The sequence below is a fragment of the Bison bison genome, unplaced genomic scaffold, assembly GCF_000754665.1.
Source record: "Bison bison bison isolate TAMUID 2011002044 unplaced genomic scaffold, Bison_UMD1.0 scf7180017864182, whole genome shotgun sequence".
Taxonomy (NCBI): domain Eukaryota; kingdom Metazoa; phylum Chordata; class Mammalia; order Artiodactyla; family Bovidae; genus Bison; species Bison bison.
Window position 1 is genome coordinate 221715 of NW_011494754.1, and position 6604 is coordinate 228318.

A 6604-nucleotide genomic window follows, 5' to 3' on the forward strand; every position below is an offset into this window, starting at 1 on the left:
AGGAATGATGCTAAAGCTGAACCTCCAGTACTTTGGCCACCTCATGCGAAGAGTTGACTCATTGGAAAAGACTCTGATGCTGGGAGGGATTGGGGGCAGGAGAAGAAGGGGATGACAGAGGATGAGATGGCTGGATGGCATTTGTGACTCGATGGGCGTGAGTCTGGGTGAACTCCGGGAGTTGTTGATGGACAGGGAGGCCTGGCATGCTGCGATTCATGGGGTCGCAAAGAGTCGGACACAACTGAGCAACTGAACTAAACTGAAAGCCCATGAGAGACTGATGACATTAATGTGTAAATGGAATGAGTCCTAAGGCAATGGGGAGTGGTAGGGCCAGAGAGCACATACATTCTGTACCCAACTACAAGGTGTCTGTCCTCCTTCCCAGTCCCCTACCCCTCTATATACTACCAACTAGGAAAGTTCTCAATTCTTGGTAGAAGGCATAACCATTAAAGGTCTTAGACTAGAGAATCATTCACTCATTCAACAAATATTTATCCATTTATTTACTTATTTATTTATTGGCTTGATCTTAGTTCCCCGACCAGGGATCTCACCCAGGCCCAAGGTAGTGAAAGCATCGAGTCCTAACCACTGGATCACTAGGGAATTCCCTCAACAAATATTTGCTGTATATCTACTATGAACTAAGTACTGTAACAGGAACAAAAACAAACACTCTTATTCTCTATTAAACTTAATTTCTTCATTAGTAAAATGAAGATGTTAATGCCTGATTTACCCATCATTCTAAGCCCAACCCTTTGCAACAGCAGTAAGTAACCTACAGTTTTTTTTATCAGTTTCTCTAAATAGTCCTTCCGGTCTCTGGTAGATGCTGGCATGCCCCAAAGACCCATCCTGATGGCAATGCTCACCTCTGCACCTTCTACTGCTCTGCACTTCTACAAGGTCTCCCTTACCCTGTGGAGTCTTACAGCTCTCAGCCTGCTCTCCTGGTCCTGATCTGCTTTGCCTTGCATATACATAAATACCTTTTCCCTGGTGGCTCAAGCAGTAAAGAATCTGCCTGCAATGCAGGAGACCCAGGTTTTATCCCTGGGTCAGGAAGATCCCCCGGAGAAGGGAATGGCTACCTACTCCAGTATTCTTGCCTGGAGAATTCCAATGGACAAAGGAGCCTGGCTGGCTACACTCCATGGGGTCACAAAGAGTCAGACATGACAGAGTAACTTTCATTTCACTTTCATGACCAAGATATTATGGGAAATCTAGAATTTTCCCTCAACTACACTGAGTGCTGGGAGAATAAAAGAAGATACAACTGGGACTTAAAAGTGGGTACTAGAGAAGACTTCTCTCCAAATCCTTTGGGGGTGATTGTTCTCCAGTGGTGATGCAAATGTAGCTCCTTCCAGTCTGTGGCTTGTCTCTCTTCAGGTCATGGCTCCAAGGATGCCCTGGGGATAGTCTCTGACCCACAGACTCTAAAAAAGATGGAGAACTGTGACTGGCAGTTCTGAAGGGATACACACCACTTTTGCCTACCTTCTACAAACTAATATTCAGTCATTTGACAAGAAGGGGCTAGCAGGAGTCTAACTTTGAATCCAGGAAGAAGAGGAAAGGGACCGTACTTAACAAAAGTTTAAAAATCTCTGACACAGGTGCTTTACTGATTTTCATCATCTGGCTGTGACCCATCTCCCAATCCTGCCACATCACAGAGGCCAGCATCAATTGATTGGTTTTGAGATATTAAGAAACTAATGAACCAGTACAGCACCTCAAACACAGAGCCTACTGATAAAAAGATGTACAAGCCAAATGATTTTCATGATTATGAATCATGTCAATAATAAAAGGTAGTAGCTGAGGTAATTTTTATTTTTGATCTTTATTTTCAATTTCATTGAAATCCCTTTTATACAGTAAACTACACATAATTTAAATGTACAGCTTAATGAGTTTTGACAAAAGTACATTTGCATTTACCACCACCCTAATCAAGGCTTAAAATTGTCAAGATGTTAATTTTCTCCAAGTTGATATATAGCCCAGGGAATTGCCTACAAAGAGGCACAGGGGAACTATCTAAGCTGATGGAAATGTTCTGTGTCTTGATTAAGGTGGTAACTACATATACTGGTCTATAAAACTCATTGACATATAATTAATACAGGTACATTTTATTGTGTATAAGTTATCCTTCAATAAAGTTGATTTTTTATTATATTATTGGCTGGAATGGAGGTGACAATTATTTTAAGGATAATTAAGCACAATACAACATTAAGAACTGTATAATCAACTCATTATTATATATGAAAAAAGGGGATAAACAGTAGCATGATCAATTAAAATTAAAAACAACCTCTAAATTTTATTTTAGCCTATGGTTTTAAAAGCTGCCCTCCTTAACAAAAGCTACCCTTCAACTTTCCAAGTTCCATTATTCTGGTTGTTTCACATTGTCCTCATTTATCAGCTTATCATTTATCAGCTTATCTATCAAGAAAAAGCTATCAGATAAACTCATTCATATGGGGATATAAACATATGTTAAACTTTAGTGAACACTTTAATTTCGAAAGAAAATACTGGTTAGACAAAACTAAAAACATCAATACTTAATGGTAAGACTATACTTACTGAAACAAGTAAATGGGAAGAGCTGGAGAACAGGCCCTTTCTAGATTCTCCCTTCTCTCCCTCCCCACCCCAGCACATACCCTGGGCCTTCATACAAATGGGATCACCAACTCGAACCACCTGGTCTATATTAGGGTTCCTGCTCAGCAGCTAGAGTTAGCTCTCTCTAGTGTTAGTCGCTTATTGTATCTGATTCTTTGCAACCCCACGGACTGTTGCACACCAGGCTCCTCTATCCATGGGATTCTCCAGGCAAGAACACTGGAGTGGAGTGGGTTGCCATTCCCTTCTCCAGAGGATCTTCCTGACCCAGGGATTAAACCCAGGTCTCCTGCATTGCAGGCAGATTCTTTACCATCTGAGTCACCAGGGAAACCGTGAGGTTAAGGACTATGCTACTTGAATCCTAGGTGACATCATATTGTTATGTCCTATCTCTCACTATGCCACATCAGAGTATCTGGCAGCACTTATTAAGAGTAACTGTTGGAATCTGAAGGTTTACCACTGGGAGGGTGAAAAGGTAAACTGGATGGGAGGGAGGGGAAGGAGAGATGCACACACCTGAGGGAGGAGCACTAGGATTAGATAGGATTTAGATAAATTAGGACTTCCCTGGTGGCTCAGACGGTAAAGCATCTGTCTACAATGTGGGAGACCTGGGTTCGAGCCCTGGGTTGGGAAGATCCCCTGGAGAAGGAAAGGGCAATCCACTCTAGTACTATTGCCTGGAAAATCCCATGGACAGAGGAGCCTGGTAGGCTATAGTCTATAGGGTTGCAAAGAGTTGGACACGACTGGGCGACTTCACCTTCAGATAAATTAGACATACAGCAACAAGGAAAGATCTTACACACATGTTGAAAGGTGTTTGGGAAACATCTTAGAAACAGCATGAGATCACAGTAGCAGAGTCTGCCAGTTCTCCACACTGTGGAAGTATACAACCTAAATGTTTTTCTAAATGTTCTTCAGCAGAGGGACACTGGAGCACATTATGATTTATTCTTTCAATGGGATGGGCTACACTGCCTGTATCTACATAGATAAACAAAATCAATACCACGTGGGGAAAAAGGCAAGGGACAGAAGTTTAGATATAAAAGGTCAGTGCTGCAAGACAGCATTTAATATTGCTTTAGTGAAAGTGAAAGTCACTCAATCTTGTGACTCTTTGCGACCCATGGACTTCCCTGGAGTTCTCCAGGCCAGAATACTGGAGTGGGCAGCCTTTCCCTTCTCGAGAGGATCTTCACAACCCAGGGATCGAACCCAGGTCTCCCGAATTGTAGGCAGATTCTTTACCAGCTGAGTCACAAGGGAACACCCAAGGACACCAGGGAGTGCTGGATATTGCCTTGCTTGACCTTAAAACTTCATGGAAATTATGTCATATCCATCTAATCTTAGGGAAAATACTTTTTGATATTTTTAACAAAAGCAGTTACTGGGAGAATAGAACCTATCTCCAGAAGCATGGATACCCCTAAGAGAGAGAGGTGGTGTTCTTCCCTCAGCGCGTCACCTTTTTATTTCTCTAAAAACAATCTGCAGCAGTAAGTCAAATGTTAGCTTTTAAAAATCCGGGGGTTGGATACGCAGATTTCCACTACTTATTTTTTGTACTTTTCTATTTGAAGTCTTTCACAGGAAAACAAAACAAAACAGTAACTACAAAGCGCGGTTAGAAGGAACTGCAGGTTCATGGACTCCACACCAGCCTCACCCTCGCCCTCCTGCCACCCGCCCTAGGACTGTGTTTACTCATCCTACCTCTTTTCTTGCTGGCAGACCTGGGGTTTCCATCTTCGTCACCTGACGAGCCCACCTGGATCAGCTCCATTCCCAGAGTTCTCGCCCTGAGAGAGAAATGAAAAAAGAATCAGCAAAGACCCCCAAGATGCTTGCTGCGATTCCAGCCTCAGACCCTCACTTTGACTAGGGACGCGGAGTGAACTCTCAGGTGAAAGGATGCTGGGTCTGAGCAAGGAATGCTGGCCAATCAGAGAAGCCGAGAAACAAGTTACGCGTGGGGTACACGTAGGGCTTGTAAAGTTAGTAGCCGGGGCAGCGGGGGCGGTAACGGTACTCGCGGCGGCCAGGGCGGGACCAGCTTTGTGGGCGGGGCTTCTGCGGTGAGCAAAGGTCGCGGGACCCCACACGGCGTGCGGGCCCTGGCTCTGAGCTGCGTTGCTTACGCTGGAGACGCTGGAATCCCGCATCGCGAGATTTCCTCTCCTTAGGTTTGTGGCGGAGTCGCGTCGCTACCGCAACGGGTTTGCCTTCACAGCGGCTCCTTACTTGCTGGTCTCTGTGCATGCGTCTCGTGAACAACCGAATTTCGGGTGTAAGAATCACAAATGAGGAAAGACGAGTCGTCCTTACCAACAAACAAAACATGGAAAACATCTTTTTAAGAAATAAACTCGTGACCTAGTTCTTTCAGAACTTTCCTGAAATACGTCACGGACAGTGGCAGGGAAAGGATATGTAACTTAACCCCCCCTCCTCTCCTCATCCTCATAGAACAGCCCCCACCCGTTCGCGAAATTCGCGGAGTCCTGGACCCCATACAGCGGCCGGCCACCAGAAAATGTGAAAGGGCGGCCGGCCGCAGCATAAGGGCAACCCCCACGGGTCCTGCCGCCCGCCCTGCTTTAGCTGGGGGAGGACCTTGAACCCCTCCTCCCTCCCAGGACCCTCATCTGGAGAGAAATGAGAGTGCTCCGTGGATTTGGGGAAAGTGGTGAAGTCATCTGTGGCTCATCTGGGGGTGTGGTGGGCCTGCGTAAGGCCAAAGAAGTGATGCCTGACGACACCTCCAGGGGAGAAGACCCTTCCGTGTTACCTGCAGAACCTCAGAATGTCAGACCTCTGCCTGAGATCCCCTCTGTTATATCTACATCCCTTTTTAACTTGGGGCAGACCAAGCTTCCCTAAGTTATTTAAAGTATCTCTAGGAATTTGCTTCAACGGTTGAGAACCACATACGTGGGCTGAGCCCCACACAGTGGGCAGAGCCCCACACAGTAGTGAATGTTCTTCTTTGTCGATCACTTGAGTTAATATTTTTGAAGTAGCAGAAGGCCCAGAGAAATAATTGAATTACCCAGGATGCCACAAAGATTAAGTGATGGTGGCCCAAGAATTCTTTTCGGCAAGTCTTAAAAGTATGAAAGGGCTTTGCAATCATTATATAAAAAACAAAAACGCCTGTTTATTTTGTATAGCTAGTGCTTTGTGCCTGAGCATTTCCCACTACAACCTGGGATTATTGCCCACTATTACACTTGAGGAGGTGGAGACCCAGAGAGGTAGTGTCACTTGTTCATTAAAATCAGAAATTGGACTGGACCCTAGGAAAGTGGATCATTTTATTTTTAAACTTTACCTAATATCTTTAATGGATCCAGGATGTCCAGCAAACTAAGGCAGGAATTCAGGAGTGGTAAGAAGAGATGGCAAGAATACACAGAAGAACTGTACAAAAAAGATCTTCACGACCCAGATAATCACGATGGTGTGATCACTGACCTAGAGCCAGACATCCTGGAATGTGAAGTCAAGTGGGCCTTAGAAAGCATCACTACGAACAAAGCTAATGGAGGCGATGGAATTCCAGTTGAGCTCTTTCAAATCCTGAAAGATGATGCTGTGAAAGTGCTGCACTCAATATGCCAGCAAATTTGGAAAACTCAGCAGTGGCCACAGGACTGGAAAAGGTCAGTTTTCATTCCAATCCCAAAGAAAGGCAATGCCAAAGAATGCTCTAACTACCACACAATTGCACTCATCTCACATGCTAGTAAAGTAATGCTCAAAATTCTCCAAGCCAGGCTTCAGCAATATGTGAACCGTGACCTTCCTGATGTTCAAGCTGGTTTTAGAAAAGGCAGGGGAACCAGAGATCAAATTGCCAACATCTGCTGGATCGTAGAAAAAGCAAGAGAGTTCCAGAAAAACATCTATTTCTTCTTTATTGACT

The 6604-nt window shown here is 44.5% G+C and overlaps 1 long non-coding RNA gene across 1 annotated transcript; it reads right to left on the reverse strand.

The window, feature by feature from the left end:
• Window positions 1–494: 494 nt before the first annotated feature.
• On the reverse strand, window positions 495–4697 carry LOC104991101. The gene is made up of 3 exons (XR_825569.1): window positions 4553–4697; window positions 4393–4478; window positions 495–1454 (listed from the first exon to the last, which is right to left on the reverse strand). It is a non-coding gene; the product is annotated as an uncharacterized LOC104991101 (long non-coding RNA).
• Between the last annotated feature and the right edge of the window lie 1907 nt (window positions 4698–6604).